General features: G+C 38.7%; 1 long non-coding RNA gene and 1 pseudogene across 1 annotated transcript; one reads left to right on the top strand and one right to left on the bottom strand.

Annotated features, from left to right (window-relative positions):
• Nucleotides 1–684: 684 nt before the first annotated feature.
• Nucleotides 685–1,817, bottom strand: LOC112189402. Its single transcript, XR_005807423.1, has 2 exons — nucleotides 1,427–1,817; nucleotides 685–1,027 (listed from the first exon to the last, which is right to left on the bottom strand). It is a non-coding gene; the product is annotated as an uncharacterized LOC112189402 (long non-coding RNA).
• A 14,363-nt stretch (nucleotides 1,818–16,180) lies between these two features.
• Nucleotides 16,181–17,612, top strand: LOC112185918 (annotated as a pseudogene).
• Nucleotides 17,613–18,027: the final 415 nt, after the last annotated feature.

Genomic DNA, 18,027 nt, shown 5'->3' with positions numbered 1-18,027 from the left:
TTATCAAAAGTGACGAAATTACACAGTTGTCGCTTTTTCAATATGCGACGCAATTGGTTCTTCACATATCACAAATTATGAGACACACAAGTGTGTTACCAAAAACTATATGCAAGACTTTATATTTGTTACTATTTTTAATATACAAGACTTCGTTTACCTCGCATATTCCATATGCGGGGCTTGTATGTTTGTCGCATTTTCAATAAGCGATGCAATTCATTCATCACATAAGACATCTTGCGAGACACATAAGTGTGTTATAGAATGTTATATGCGAGACTTCATGTTTGTTACAATTTCTAATATACGAGGCTTCGTTTACATTGCATATTCCGTCTGCAAGACTTGTATGTTTGACCAAAAATTTATATGCAAGATTTATTTTTGTTGCAAAAAATAACTGTGAGGTTTCATTTTTGTTGCATATATCAATATGTGACACATATGCATTTGTTATAGAAGATTATATGTGAGACTTCTTGTTTGTCTCATATAATTTCATCAAGGAACCAATTGTGTCGCATATTGAAAAAGTGACAACTGTGTAATTTCATCGTTTTTGACAATCTGTAAAACACATTGAGCGACAACTGATTGCAACAACTCAAAGTCGTCACATTTTCAATTATGCGAGAAATTTAAATTTTTTACGACAACTTTGGATTGACAAATGATATCGGCGACAACCTAAAGTTAAAATTGATATCTATTAGCTAATATGGATACGAAATTGAATAGAAACTTGAAGCACAAAAAATATGCTTTACACTATAAAATGCATAAGAGGTTCAAAAACTATATGCATGGCGGGTCTTATACATATAATTTCTTATACAAAAGAGTAACTATCTAAATGGTTCTTGAAACATACTGCTACTAGCCACTACATCTACCATATCATTCATCTTCTTCCTGCTTCTAATCTTCCTCCATGACTAGACTGCTCCACTATGATTAGGATCCCATTGTCCACTGTGCCTCTAGATTAGACTTACCTTGAGTCCTCCATCTTATTCGACTTGTCCTTTAGGTGGGGATAAAACAAGAGATAGAATGTCATTGATAATATAGAAACCTCCAAAATTCAATCAGCACGTAAAGAAAGAATATAACAGAGATTGTAAAGAAAGAGAGCAGGAGAAAACTAGTCCTTCATTATCAGTCAATATGCCCAAATTACAAGAATCCACAACAAAATCAGGACACACTAACAAACAGAAACCAAGAGATAGAATGTCATTGATAAGACTGGCGGTTTGAGGCCAAGAGAACACAAAAAGTAGCAGTAATTCACCAAGCGTCAATCTCATCAGCAAAAATATGGCATTTGTACACCATAACCAAGGCAGTATCAAAATTGCACCATGGAAATTTGTTTTCAAAAATACCACAACAGTAGAGCTAGTGATAACATGCAACTTACAGTGTCCCAAATCTGAAGCTTGATTGGTCGACCCTCGATGATGAAAATAGTGAGATTATGCACAACTTGAACCTCTCTGTGAATTGCAAGAGCAGGCATAATTTTCCTACACCTGCTTCCACATCGAAACTCCAATTTTGTTCATAACCAAAACATCACATAAAGGAACCAAGTTCATAACTCCATAGCTAGCTCATTTGTTCCACAAAGACAGATTAGAGTAGATTTTTTCATCATCTAATCTAAACAAAATTGTAGTTCAATCCCAAATGCCCCAACAAGTAATTACAAAATATGGAAAGGAGTCAAATTGGTATTGTAAATTCTCAATTAGATTAGTGGTTCTTTAGATTACCTTGGAAATGGCTAGAGCATCAAGATTTTCAAGGAGGTCATTCAATGTGGTCTTTGGGTACGGGTGGTAGGTCGGAGAGATGCAAAAAGACACACCAGAATGATAGTTTGCATTGCATCTACCAAACCTAGGATTCACCAGAATCCATTGCAGCTCGGATAGCTTCTGCATCATGCCTGCATAGTATCACAACAGCAAGTAGGCAAGTTGCTCAGTCTAATCCCAAATCCCAACTTATCCCATTAACTGAGTTTTCTATCCAAAATTGAAAAACTATTGATTAACTAAATAGAAAACAGACCAAATTACATGGTGAATAGGCCAAGAAACAATCACCTCGGTTGCGGTGCCAGCCAAAGCACTGATAGTAAACTGTTCTGCATCAAAAAGCTTCAAATCAATAGTTACTTCTACTTCACCAACTAATTTATCTTGTGGGGTTAACTTGGCATTAAGCATCAAGCATATATCTGTCTTTGATCAATGTTAGTTACAGAAAAGAAAACTCTAATAGATGAAAAGAAATCTTACAGTAGTAACTTTGAGTTGGAGTACAATAACACGAGGGAAAGTTAGTTCAACAATCGGCAATGTTAAACATGCTACTTCAATAAGAATTCCTCCAGCCACATTAGCTCTTCATTTCTCTAAAATGCAATCAGCACCAAAACAAAATTAAACCTCAATCATTAGTGCGAAGAAAGCAAAATTCTTTAGGATTTGATTGCCAAAAGAAAACTCAAAATACAAATAAAAGCTTAGTGATCATGATTACTTGCTACTGGTTTTCCTTTGCCTAGAAGGCAGTAGAAGTAACAGCTAGCAAGATTACTACTACTAGGGCTATTAAAAATCAGGCCAAAGTCGAACAGATGAAACAGATGTGAGATGTCAATGAAGAGTATAATTAAACAATATAAAGCTAAATTAAACCCGAAGCAAGGCATTCACCATTGTTTTTCTCCGGTCCGGTAGTTGCCGCGGAGCACAGCAGCGACGAAGGCGAAGACTTTCGGCCCCCCATTTCAGAGCGTGACGGCGGCAACTATCAGACTGAGTTTGGTGCGATCCCCTCCGCTGTCTCGGCATTCATCGCCATCTACTCATGACGAGAGATTGAGGGTGGAGGTTAGGTTGGTGATGACGAGAGAGAAGTTGCCTTGGGAGGTAGAGTAGAGAAGAATATGGCCGCCAGCCCCTTTCTCTCTAGATTTGGAGTGTAGAGTCGTAATTAACTAGGTTTTTAACTTTTTATCCTATGATTTCTATGTATTTATTATTTTTATTTTTTGATAAAAATCGGGTCTTTTGATGGACTGCGCCTTTTTTTTCAATCAGATGGCGCCATTTTAAAAATAATTTTCATTTAAAATCTCTATATTTTGTATTATTTAGGGTTTAAAATTTACAATTTTAGACTTTGGAAGATACCACCGCCACCGGATATTATTTAAAAAAATTCATATGAGAGCGAGTTTGTGAGATATAGATTGTAGTATGGTAGTTTAAGCAAGGGTGTCTTCCTAGTAAAAGTCTTATTTTATAAATCTTACTCTGTTAAAAAAAAAGGGATAACTATTAAGACACTGGTTTGGTATCCTATATAAGGCTCCAATTTCTAAGTTAATTCAAAAGTAGAAATTTATAGGATAACAAGATAGTTAGAACCCTTTATTTTATAAATCCAATCGCTCTTTTGATAAATAACTTGACCTCTATCACCTATTGGTAATTTTAGACAAGTTTCCTTTGAAGTGGATACCTGAATGCCAAGTATGGCTCGTAATAATCTATCTTCCGGAGCATATGACTATTCTTTCGCCATCTACGGCATTAATTTACCTACTAAAATATCACCCGTCTTTACCCATGATCCCAGCCTCACAATTCCATTTTTGTCTAAATTGCGGTAGGAATTTATAGTTGTACCTCATGAAAAAAAGACTTCTTTTATGGAATTAACCGGTTAATGGTACCATTCCTTTTTGTTTAGAAAGAGAAGAAATTTATGTCCAAATAAGCAAGTATGTCTGTCATGGTTGCAGGAGTCTATCCATCGCATATAGGCTTTAGAGATATTGTGACATAACCGTCGAGGAGAAGTAAGGACCTAAAAGATCAAATAGAACGATACATAGACAAGTAAATCTCATATGAATTTTACTTGTATATTATCTAAAAGCTTAAAATAAAGTTATATGGAGATTTTACCCTTAAAAGATGTGATATAATAGACCTATTTTCTTTTGTTCTTTAATTTCCACAAGCTTGTTAATTACACTATCCAATTAATTCTCTACTAATCTGCTATGTTGTGCTCAACCACCATTGCTAGGAGAATTCACAAAAGCAACACTTTACCTCTCTCTGTTTGATCAACCAGGAGCTAGTCTCTCTGTTTGTCTTGGTATTACATATTCTTTGTTTTTTGGTACAAGGATGTCTTAAACATTAACATTTACCGACAACTCGTAGAAGTATGGTATTACATATTCTTTCTTTTGATGGATTTCTCCTTCGCTGGATTTCTCTCAAGAGGATTACTCCTTACTCAGATTCGTCTTGAGGAGATTTCTCCTTACTTGGATTCCTCTTAAGGGGATTTCTCTTCACCTAGATTCGTCTTGAGGCTATTTCTCCTCACACGGATTCACTTTAAGGGAATTTCAACTCTCCCAAATCCGCATTGAGAGATTTCACTTCATCTAGATTCACCTTGAGGGGATTTCACCTCGCCCAGATCAGCTATAAGAGATTTCACCTTGAGATTTTTTCACAAACATATTGATCTGCCTCTCTATTAGGCCTTTTCCTGCCTCTCTATAAGGGGATTTACCTTGGAGATATATTAGATATTTGGGTTATATGATATATCTAATATTTTTTCTCTTCGCACAGATATTTGATGATGTTAGAGAAATTTTGCAGAAATGGTGGAAAATAAGATATTTTCCTCTATCGATATATCAGTAGGTTGTGAGAAAGTTCAAGTTATCACATAATCTTTAAGCGACAACCAGTAAAAGTTGTCGCTTAATTGGTCTTTTGTGAGAAAATTAAAGTTGTCACATAAACATTAACCGATAACTCGTACAAATCGTTGTCTAACTGGTTTTTAGCGAGAGAGTTCAAGTTGTCACACAAACATTAAGTGACAACATGTAGAAGTCGTCACCTAATTCGTCTTTTACAAGAAAATTGTAGTTGTCACATGAACTTCAACCGACAACTAATAGAAGTCGTCGCCTAATTGGTTTTTAGCGAGAAATTTCAAGTTGTCACATAAACATTAAGTGACAACCCGTTGAGGTCGTTGCCTAATTATTTTTTTACGAGAAAATTAAAGTTGTCACATAAGCATTAACCGACAACTCGTAGAAGTCGTCGCCTAATTGATTTTCAGTGAGAAAGTTCAAGTTGTCACATAAATCGTCAAGCGACTACATGTAAAAGTCGTTGCCTATTTGGTCTTTTGCCAGAACATTAAAGTTGTCACATAAACATTAACCGACAACTAGTAAAAGTCGTCGCCTAATTAGTTTTTAGTGATGAAGTTTAAGTTGTCACATAAACATTAAGCGACAACCCGTTAAAGTTGTCGCCCAATTAATTTTCAGCGAGAAAGTTAAGGTTGCGACATAAACATTAACCGACAACTCACAGAAGTTGTCGCTAAATCATTCTTTAGCGACAAAAATTTAATTGTCACATAAACACTAACCGACAATTGGCAGAAGTCGTCGCCTAATTAATCTTTTGCAAGGAAGTTAAAGTTGTCACCCAAACATTCACTGACAGTTGGTAGAAATTGTCGCCTAATTGACATTTTGTGAGGAATTGGGTCTCGCATAATGTCAAATGGGCGACAACTGTTAATTTGTTGCAAATACTTACTTTATGCGACAAATTGGTTGTCGCCGATGGGATCATGTGCGACAACTGAAATTTCCTTGTATTTACTAAGTTTTTGCGACAAATTTTGGGTTGTCACAATGAAATTCCTCGCTTTTGCTATTTTCTCTTGTAGTGAAAAGACCATGAAATTCCTTATGGGACTTAATGAGAATTTTGCACAGACCCGCAACAACATCATAGGGTTGGATCCACTTCCGAACCTGAACAAAACCTATGCGATGGTACTACGCCAAGAGAAGCAGGCAGAGACTACTGCTGGCAAGTCCACTGCACCACCAGAATCCTCTGCTTTTTCAGTGAAGAAAGTGACTCGTGATTTCAAGTCTGTAGAAGGATAGGCCAAATTTTGTGACAAATGCAACATGACCAACCACAACACAAAGAACTGCAGAGCTCATCTCAAATGCACATACTGCAATGGGAAGGGACATACCTATGACTACTGCCGAAGGACGAAGAATGCTACTGAAAGTGGCCAAGCAAAATCAAAAGCAAATCATGTAGCTCTTCAAGATGATCAAAAGGAAGCCGCGACTGATTTCCCATTTTCACGCGAAGAGTGTCATCAACTTCTCAATCAGCTCCTAACCAAAACGAAGGCTGCCTCAGCCAATTTGGTCGGTAACATTCCCAATTATGAAGAGCTTTCAGGTAAACTTCTCTCCCTTGCACAGAATAGTAGAGAGCCCATATGGATATTAGATAGTGGTGCAAGCGATCATATTGTTTGTAATCCCAGCTTGCTTACCTCATCCAAATCAGTCTCTAATCGTTGGGTCAAGCTTCTTGACGGTACCACAGCACGTGTTACTCATGTTGGCACCGTAGCCTTCTCTCCACATTTTGTTCTTCACAATGTCCTCTGTGTCCCTTTGGTTTACCTTAACTTGATCTCTGTGAGCAAACTAGCATTTGACTCTTTTCATATGACCATCTTTCTAAGACAAATTTGTGTCATACAGGACCTACAATCGGGGAAGATGATTAGGACCGGAACTGAGAAGGAGGGGCTCTACCGACTCAATCTACCACAGAAAGGAACATGCAATGCGGTACACACCAACTCAGAATCGGACAGTTTATGGAACCAACAACTTGGTCATCCTTCAAATAAAGAATCTTCATTGTTTTCATTCCTTGCAAATAAAGCTTGTTATTCAAGCTCTTGTTCTATTTTTCCTTTAGCCAAACTTACTAGACAACCATTTCCGTTGAGTACTACTCGTAGTGCATCATGTTTTGATTTAATTCGATCACATTGATATTTGGGGAGGTTATCATGTTCCAACTTTTTCTGGTGCACAATATTTTCTAACAATTGTTGATGACCATTCACGAAGCACTTGGGTGTATTTGATGAAACACAAGTCTGAAGCACGCACCCTCCTCATCCATTTTATTCATTTGGCTGCAAATCAGTTTGGTAAAAATGTTAAGGTCGTTAGGAGTGACAATGGTCCAGAGTTTAAGATCCCCAGTTTTATTCTTCTAAGGGCATTATCCACCAAACTAGCTGCGTTAACACACCACAACAAAATGGTGTTGCTAAACGCAAACATCGCCACTTGCTCAACATGGCCAGGGCTCTTCTTTTCCAAGCTAATTTGCCAAAATCTTTTTGGGGGGGTGCCATACTCATAGCAGCTTACTTGATTAATCGAACACCAACTCCAATTCTTCAGGGAAAATCACCTTTTGAAAAACTTTTCCATAAGGAACCTAGCCATTCTCATTTAAGAGTCTTTGGCTGTCAATGCTTTGTATCCACACATCCAACTCGTCCTAGTAAGTTTGATCCTCGATCAATAGAGTGCGTTTTCCTTGGCTATCCACACGGCCAAAAGGGGTATAAAGTTTATAACTTGACAACTAAGAAATCCCTAGTTTCAAGGGATGTGATTTTCTTTGAGAATGTCTTTCCTTTCCCTAAAAATTTGGAGTCTTTTCCATCTCAAAATACCGATTTGTTTCCTTCAATAACTCGTTTGGCCCATTATGATAATCCTTCAATTCCTACAATTCCTCCTTCGAGTCCCACACATAACTCTCCACCTATGATCTCTCCAAATCCCCAGTCTTCCGCTGAGCAATATCTTACTTCTCCTTCCAAATCTCTTTCATCTACAGAACCCGTATCTTCTGATATCACTCTTCCTAACTTGAACACAATCTCCTTTGATCACATTCCATCACTCTCGCCTCCAGAACAAACTTCACCACGACCACGCAAGTCTAATCGCGCTACCAAGCTCCCTACCGCATTGCAGGACTTTCACATTGATGCGGCCCTCCCCTCACGTCTCGATCCGTCGTCTTCTTCGAACGAGGTCACAACTCCTGGTACGGCTCATAGTCTCTCACATGTTCTTTCTTATGCCAATCTTTCTTCTCCTCATAGAACCTTTACTGCTAATATTACCCTGCAAAGAGAACCCACATCTTTTTCTCAGGCAGTTCAAGATCCAAAATGGAGAGAAGCTATGCGGCTAGAGGTTCAAGCGATGCAAGATAACAAAACATGGAGCCTAGTTCCACCACTGGCTCACAAACGATTTATCGGTTGTCAATGGGTGTACAAAATTAAGCACAATCCCGATGGAACCATTGAACATTATAAGGCCAGGTTAGTGGCCAAGGGTTACAGCCAAGTGGAAGGCCTTGATTATAAGGAGACATTTGCACCAGTTGCCAAGCTCACCGCAGTCCGAGTCTTGCTTAGTCTCGCAGCCCAACAAAATTGGCATCTCCACCAACTGGATGTGAATAATGCGTTCCTCAATGGAGATCTCCATGAAGATGTATACATGCACCTTCCTCCTGGCTTTGAACGAAAGGGGGAGCATAAGGTCTGTAAACTACACAAATCATTATACGGCTTGAAGCAAGCCTCCAGGAAATGGTTTTTGAAACTCTCCTCAGCCCTCAAATCAGCCGGTTTCAAGCAATCATGGTCTGATTATTCCATGTTCGTCCGAAGCCATCAAGGTACCTTTACAGCTTTGTTGGTTTATGTGGACGATGTAATTCTTGCAGGCAACAATTTAGATGATATTATAAGGACCAAAAGCTTTCTATCAAGCCATTTCAAACTGAAGGATATGGGACAGTTGAAATATTTTCTTGGATTGGAAGTAGCAAGGTCCAAGCATGGCATTGCATTAAGTCAAAGAAAGTATGCATTGGAAATACTTGAAGACACAGGATTGCTTGGTGCAAAACCTTCACGTTTTCCACTTGAGCAAAATATAATCCTCACATAAGAAGATGGAAGATTGTTAGAAAACGCATCTCAATATCGAAGGCTTTTTGGACGCCTCATTTATCTGACAATCACAAGACCGGACCTCGTGTATGCAGTTCATATACTTAGTCAATTCATGGATAAACCAAGACAACCTCACTTAGATGCAGCTCACAAGGTGTTGAGATACCTCAAGCAGACACCAGGTCAGGGTATTTTCCTACCTGCAAAAGGGCCATTGGAATTAAGTGCATATTGTGATGCAGATTGGGTGCGCTGCAAAGACACTAGAAGGTCAACAACGGGTTATTGCATCTTCCTCGGACATGCTCCCATTTCATGGAAAACAAAGAAACAAAGTACTGTCTCACGTTCGAGTGCAGAAGCCGAGTATCGCTCTATGGCCACTACTTGTTGTGAGATAACATGGTTGCAATACATTTTGAAAGACTTGAATATTCAACATTTGCAGCCAGTCAAGTTTTTCTGCGATAACAAGGCTGCAATACACATAGCGTCCAATCCTGTATTCCACGAAAGGACCAAGCATATAGAAATAGACTGTCATGTCGTAAGAGAGAAAGTGTAAAGAGGATTGATTCAAACAGAACATATAAGAACCAAGGAGCAACCAGCCGACATTTTCACGAAGCCCCTGAGTTCAGAACAGTTTTCATTGTTGGGAAAGTTAGGAGTGATCAATATCCACTCTAACTTAAGGGGGAGTATTGAAGGAAAGAATCACAACTGATTGACGACATTCTGTAATTGCTGTCATTGAAACAACTTACCTAGAATAGGTCCTAGAATAGGTCCTAGAATAGTGGATCGTATCATATGTAAACTGTATATATGTTGCAAGACTTGGCACAATGTAAAACTGATTGAAGTTAATTACTATTACAAATATCTTTAAATAAGATGGCTCCTTGTCCGTGGGGCTACGCATGTCAGGACTCAACGGAGTCTGGATGGTGCGGAAGTATAGACCCAAAGGAGCCGATTGCGCCCAAAATCTCCGCGCCCAAACATCAGATCATATTCGGTGCCATGACTTCGACACCTTCATGCATGTCACCAAGTCTTTCTCCGTTGATAATCTACTAAAAATCTCCGCCCACAATTCCTCATATAAATTCCCCATTCCCAATTCAGTTTGTGATGCTAATTAAAAAATCAGTAATTTACAACACAATTGACAAAAGGGTCACCACAGAGAGAGAGAGAGAGAGAGAGAGAGAGAGAGACAGGGTGCCTAAATGTATAGAGGTAAAACTTGGAAATCTCCCAAGTGCTAAAAATCAAGGTTATGATGATGAAAGCTTGAAGGTAAAGCAACAATGGTGAACGAAACCCTAAGCTAGAGGAAGAAGACGAAGAACAGAGAGATAAAAGAGAGGCTACTGGTATTGTGGTATTTTTCCTCTATAATTGTACAATTGCTAACTTGTATCAAATGAAGAAACCAAGGCTTTTATACTAAACAGCTACTGCAACAGATTTCACCAAGTCTCCGGATGCTTGACACGTAGGTGGTCTTCATCTTAACATCCCCCCTCAAACTAGTGCTTGGGGAACCAAGAACTAGGTTGCAGCAGAGAGTCCTTTGGTAAAAATGCAGAAATCGATTAGGCAAGAAACCAGTTGCAGTCAATAGAAGCTAGTACTAGAAACTTGTCTCAATCAGGAGGAATCTCAATCTCAGCTCTTTTGTCATCCAGCTCTTCCCACTCTTTCTCAAAAGACTCCTTTTGCTGCACCAAATTTTCCTGCACTTCAAGGTCAACACTAGTAGATGCACATGATATATGTACTGTATATTGTACTGAAGCATTATCCTTCTCAACAACAAAAACGTCTTTGGATGGAAAATGTCCCAAGTTCCCCAATGGGAGGCCTTCAATAGCACCAACAAACGAAGTCTGACCAGAGACCTCAGACAAAGGAATTTTAGAGTTGAAAGGATCCACATAATATGGATCACAATCATCCCCAACAGTGACATTGTGCTTCGTAGAGGAAAGTTTAAGATTACTACAGTTCATGCTTTCATTTTCTACACACACATTTGTGTCATCATTTGACTTAGAGGTGTACTCCACGCTGTCTCTGTATCCAATCTCAGTCGCATCAGAGTTAACCTTTTCAGAATGGGAAACAAGAGGCTGTGCAACACCAGGTACTACTTCTCTAGCACAAATTTGAGCCTTTGCACTAGCTCCAGTATGTGTAGGAATCAAAATATTATTTTCAGCTATACAATTTGACTTTGGCTTCACAGATGCACAACCCCAAAAATTTTCCAACGAACCTCCAAAAGCAAAAGAGCTTTTATCATGCTGGACCTTCTTTTTGTTAGCAGGAAGAGGAGCAACTTTTTCTTTTTGTTTTGGTGCAGTATTCTCATAGCGAGCAACCATTGCAATATATCCATTCCCTTGAGTAGAATTTGCTTGTGGTTTTCTGTATTGATGGCTTGTGACCGAATGGCCCTGCTTCTTGCAAATTTGACACTCCATGTATGTGCTTGATGCTAGATTCTGAGGTAGTGAATTTCTATAATGGCACTTGGAAGCAGAATGCCCAGGTTTATCACAGATTTGGCACACAATATACCTATTAAAGACTTGATTCCGATTGTTGTTGTAGCATGATCTAGGTCTGTGATTGAAGCTTCTGTCATTGTTGCCATTGTTCACAGTATAGGGAGCATTTGGTGTAGGTATTAGACCATATCCAGTAGCAACACTTGTACCATTGGAGTATGCAGGTTGGTAGCTTGTATGTGTAGCTTTTGAGAAATCAGTGCTATTGGTCATAGTATTTGAAGGAGGCACAAATCCAAATTGAGTAGTTGCAGCAATAGGAGTGGCATTGAAGTGATTCATGGTTGTCACATTAGGCAATACAACAGATGAATGAGACATACCATTCATACTAGGCAACATAATAGATGGCACAGGACAACCATTCACATAAGGGTACAAGCTTTGATTCTGAGCAACTGTATTCATTCCAAACTGAAAATTCTGTGGTGTGTGATTAACCAAACCATTATGTGCAATCATAGCAGTCAAAGATGACAGTGATAATGCCTTGTTCTCTGATTCAATTTCAGCTTCAGCAGACAGTAATAAAGACCTCACTTCTTCCATATCTATATATGACCATTTCCCCTTATAATTTTCCTAGTATGTCCATACTCACAAGGGAGACCAGCAAGAACAAGAATTTTAACCTCTTGATCTAACATTTGAACTCCTGCAACTGCTAACTGATTTCTTATTGATTTGAAGCGTAACAAATACTTTTCTATAGAATCAGATCCCTTTTGAATGTTGTGTAAGTTGGACTTCAATTTCATAATATGAAAATCAGAAATTGGTGTGTATCTTTGTCTAAGAGTAGTCCATACCTCCATTGAAGTCTGGCATCCAATCACTAGAGTAAGTGCATCAACAGAAAGTGTAGTTGTGATCATAGAAATCACAGAGTTGTCTTGCTCCAACCAACGCTTATAAAGCCCAGAATTATCTGAAGATAAAGTGCCAACGTCTTCAATGCGAAACTGAGAAGGGCAAGGATAAGAACCATCAACGAATTTGAGCAAACCATGGCCTCGAAGATGATGTTGCATCAGATATAACCAAGTTGGGTAATTGGTATCATCGAGACAAACAGAGACTGCATTACAGTATTGTGATGAAGACGCCATTGTAGATCTTGATGAAAATAGGTACAAGATTGAATCTTGAGACAGTATCGACTTGAATCTTCGAACGAGCTTCGTGAAAAGTAAGGAACTGAGAAATTGAGAATGAACAGCTACAAATCTACTAGAACCTTGAGATTTCTTCACTGGTAATTATACAAATCTTGCTTTGTTTGTGATTTTGCTTCGCAATTGTACAGGAATTTGGTATTTGATTTGGTAATTGTACAAATCTGAATCAATCTAGGGTTTTAATGGATGAAATTGCAGCGGAAGAGGATAGAGTGAGCAATGGTCAGGCCGCCATGAGCTTTGATACCATGCTAAAGTAATATGGGGTTCACATCCAAAACCAATTGGCAATGGATGGAGTGGCCCAAACCCTTATAAACCCATAGGCAAGGTCTCATTTTTCCCATGTGGGATGTATATATTCTCAACACCAAGAAACCCTTTTCTAGTAGACTAGGGTTCAGGCATGATTCCTAATTATAATTGGTTCATGGTAGGGTCAATCTTCTAGACTTACCCTTTTATTTATTATTAATTATTATTATTATTATTATTATTATTATTATTTACTCGTCTTATAATGTCAAACTATGAGTTGTAGTAGGTCAAATTCAATTAAGGTTTATTTAGTTTCAGTTTTTTTTTTTTTTTTTTTTAAAAGGTTTTCTCATCACCTTTTTCTCACATATTCAATAATCGAGAGTGATTTAAGGCATTCCGGAATAAAATGCTAATTTGAAATTGGACATCGATTCTTGAATTTTACAATCAGTTAATCGATAACAAATTTGGATATCAATGTCTACACACACGCACACGCACATGAAGGTTCAGATCTTACAACTGGATCATAAGAAATTCATAGAAGGTAAAGTATCAACCATAGCTGTTTACAGGAAAAGGAAGTAGTCTACTATTCAAATTGTTGGATGTATAGAAAGGGAAAGAACAACCAGTAGGTATGCCAAAGATCGAGCAAGACCTGAGGCAGCTCCAGACTTATTGCACATCATTCAAACAACCTCACAGGCTTTAAAACTAGAAATCTCAAGCAATTTAGGTTCCAAGTATGCCGTAGGTTATGGAGCTGATCATTAGGATTACAGAGAAGGTTCAAAGCTTCAAATCATGATCATAACGCTTAGCGCTTATCCAATGCTTGTGGCGCTTCATATAACGAAGAGTCAGAGACGGTTTAATGACACCCCAAGACATCCCATCTCACCAGTCCTTTCATCCTCCTGGTCCTGGACAGGGAGTCCAACATCACCAATATTCAGGTCAATATGCACAATAAGTTTCCGTGAACATGAAGGATATGCTAAATAACCTGTCACGCAAGTAAACAAAACATTGACCAATTTCAAACTTTTTAATCCCTCAGCAAATAGCGGATCGGAGTTGCACACCCAATGTTGAACTCACTTTTTAAATTGTGATATGTCCATCAGTTTGAGGTTCGTTGAGGAGGGAGTTCGGAATAATCAATTTGAACAATTTGCAAAGTTATTTACAAATTAATCTACCTAAACTTGAATACAACTAATTAAGCTCGATCAAAATCAAACCAAACCAAACCAAATCGCCCCAATACTCGGCTTGATTTGGCTCATTTACTCCACTAATTCATATTTACATTATCTTTTATTGCATGATTAATCTTAATCAATTAATCATATGTCTATGATCTCTCCAAGGTGCCCAAGATCGGTCGGGATGAGGAGGCACTTTACATCGTATAAAAATGACAGCTTGATTTTGTAGGTCGTTTGAGACCGACCGATACTAAAACTACGTATTACTCCTCTATTAATCCATCTTATAATACTTCATGATCTGAATGATCAATTGTAATTTTTCTTCGTTTTTATATCATACCTTGGGACGAAGATGATGATGATGACGACGACCATGATCGACTGTTATTATCACCCTAGGAGTTCAGCCATAGGCAGCACTCCAACGCACCCGCAGCAACAAGTACCCTTGGCTGGGCGGCTGGGTTGATATGACAGTATTAGCCTCTTAGGTCTTAGAGAACACAAGTTTGATTAATAAGCAGAAGCTAGCTAGCTAGTATTTTTGTTCATCTCTTCTATTTCATTTCGATCATTAGTACTCCACCTCCGTCATAGCAGGGGGAAAATAGATTAATCCATCTCTGGGAATCACAAGAGTACATTTGGTTCGGTGGCTGCTGGAAAGTCAAAGAAGCCGCCGGCCGGAATATCAATGGCTTGGGGAAATTGTTTGCAATTAACTAAGCAAGTTTTTATGGTGATTCACTGATCGTGAATTTTTTATTGTCTAATATATTAGACAACGGTCACAAATCATTGGATTTGCATGGAAAGATATCTATTGTTTTTAAGCGCTGGACATGTTCTCCTGGTTTGTGTCCTTTCTTCTCATCTGTAGTATTGCTGTCTAGATTCGCATGCACTAGAACAGTAGAACAGATAGCTACTTATATGTATTGTTAAAAACAAATGGAAAGCTATATTATACACCATTTTTCTTTTTGGAATGATATATTATACACCATTGATAGTAGACTTTTTTCGTGCATAAGGATAAGTTCGTCTGGCTGTGGGCATTTCCAGGATTGGTCATTCATTTTTTCTGTTCTTTAGGTAAATACATGGTTCAGTGCATTGAATAATTTCCAACCATGTATGGGGGTTAGAAATTATTTTATGCACCGACGGTGCAAATGACTTAACACATATAAGATGATCTCAACCCTTCATATTTATAATTAATATTTTTATTAATAACCTAAGAGTGTATTTAATATAATCTAACCATCCATTTATGTCGGTGCACTGATGCTCTCCCATGCATGGTTAACCACTAAGAAAATGAATTGTCAAAGGAGAAAACAAATCTAGTTGCATACTTGCATGCATGATTTCAGCATCTGAAAAAGAGTTACATGACTCTTCGTTCCCCCCCCCCGGCGAGGGTTCCATAGCTTATTCTCGTCATTGAAACCATGGATACATGTAAAAAAAAAAAAAAATTTGGGGGTGGGGGGGGTGTTGTGGGGAATTGAAAATCTAAGTAATAGATTTTAGCCAATGATCTATTAACATTGAGAAGTTTGCTGGCTGATGAGAATTGAATGGAAGATGGTCTTTCATTATTCGTATGGCCCTTAATTTGTATTATTTTATGAGTTATCAAAAAAAAATTTGTATTATTTTATGAGAACATAATTTGTCTTTCTTTAGTATAAAAATTGTGACGAGATTCACCCCGTTATTCAAAACCACCGGTCCCAAAAAGCACAAAACTCTTTTTGTCCCATTTCATCTTGTTCACATCAATTTTAAGTTTTGAAATCTAAACCATAGACCAGAACGTGCACGTACTCATTGTTTATGTACAGCAGCCCAAATCTATATAAAACCTACCTGCGTCTCACAACACATGCGCGCTGAGCTAGCTAGCTATAAGCTTTGTCGCTCACAATAATATCTCTCTTCGATTTCTCCTTTGTCCCTTACCTCTATTTCCATGGAGATCACAAACTAGCATGCAGCATTACTCTGCAGCCCAGGTATGGGCCATCTCGTCCCTGTCCTTGAGCTCGGGAAACGACTCGTCACCCACCAAAACTTCACTGTCACAATCTCCGTCGTCCCATTGCACACTTCCAAGGCCGAATCTGAACTCCTCGACGCATCTGCCTTCCCACGTAGTCTGGACATCATCGAGCTCCCATCACCGGATGTTTCTGGCCTTATCGACCCCGATGCTGTCATCGTCACACGCTTCGCAGAAATGGCGACAAGTATGACCTGCGTTTCGTGCCGCCTTACACGACATGATCAACTTTCGTCATCGTCGCCCCACCATGCTCATCGTGGACCTATTCGGCATCGAATCTTTGCCCATTGCCGAGGAGTTTGGGATTCCAAAGTATGTGTACATTGCTTCCAATGCATGGTTCCTTTCTGTAATGATTTATTCTCCAACACTAGATGAGCAAGTCAAGGGTAAATTTGTTGACCTCGAAGATCCACTAGAAATTCCTGGATGTTGACAATTATTCCCAGAACTTGATATCGTTGACGCTTTGCTGGACCGGAGTAATCAGCAGTACGACTAGAACATGCTGATGGGAAAAGGAATCCCAAAGATTGATGGGATTTTGATAAACATATGGGAGGAACTAGAGCCCAAGTCCCTCGCAGCACTAAGAGATGAGAAATTCTTGGGCCGATTTGCGAATGTGCCTGTCTTTCCAATTGGGCCGTTGATGAGGCCCAACATGTATTCCAGCTTGAGGGGTGATGTGTTTGATTGGCTAGATGAGCAGCCCAATGAATCTGTGATTTACGTGTCCTTTGGAAGCGGTGGGGCCCTGTCATATGAACAAATGGTCGAGCTAGCTTGGGGTTTGGAGATGAGTCAACAGAGGTTCGTTTGGGTCATTCGGCCGCCTATCATATTATCTGTCAACGAAACATTTTTCACGGCAGGGAATCACAATGGTGAGAACGACAATCTAACTAAATACTTGCCCAAGGGGTTTTTGGGCCAAACCAAGGACATTGGATTTGTCATCCCTTTGTGGGCTCCACAAGTGGATATCTTGGCCCATCCACCAGTCAGAGGATTTTTGACACATTGCGGGTGGAACTCAACCCTTGAAAGCATCACCAACGGAGTACCAATGATAGCTTGGCCGCTCTACGCTAAGCAGAGGTTGAATGCTACGTTGTTGAAGGAGGAGTTAGGGGTGGCAATTCGGTCAAAGATACCCCTATGGAAGAACGTGGTGGAGAGAGAAGAGATAGAGGAAATGGTGAGGAAAATTATGGAGGACAAAGAAGGTTTTGCATTGAGAGATAGAGCTAAGAATCTTAAATTCAGTGGTGCAAACACTTTGGAACAAGGTGGTTCGTCTTATGATGCTCTTTCTCAGTTCACTAAACATGCTTAAATGTTCGTACAATTTGCAAATGGTGTTGATCATCCTTCCCAAGTTCCGTGAGAAGTGTATACATGCATTTGTTTTGTTTTTGAATCTATTTAATTTGTTATTCTTAGCATAAATCATTGTGCTACAATTTAGAATTACTAGTCTTAATGATTTAATTGTTGTTTCAATGAACTGCGTTTGTATGTAATGAAATGTTCACATATATATACCATAAATTTATTTTTTCTTTGCAACGTAATACTTACCATATTGTTCTTTAGTGTCTATTCTCTAGTCCTTACAATGTGTGGTACCAAGAATATCATAGGGTTTCTAGCTGATCAATAGTACATAATCTTCTTAACAAAAACAAAAAAAGAAAAGAGTGTATAGTGTTCAAGTAAATCTCTATTGTGTGTCTAGCCCAAACTCTAGG

The sequence above is a fragment of the Rosa chinensis genome, chromosome 2 (genome assembly GCF_002994745.2).
Source record: "Rosa chinensis cultivar Old Blush chromosome 2, RchiOBHm-V2, whole genome shotgun sequence".
NCBI lineage: Eukaryota > Viridiplantae > Streptophyta > Magnoliopsida > Rosales > Rosaceae > Rosa > Rosa chinensis.
The sequence above is the reverse complement of the archived record's forward strand: the minus strand, read 5'-3'. Positions and strand labels throughout refer to the sequence as shown.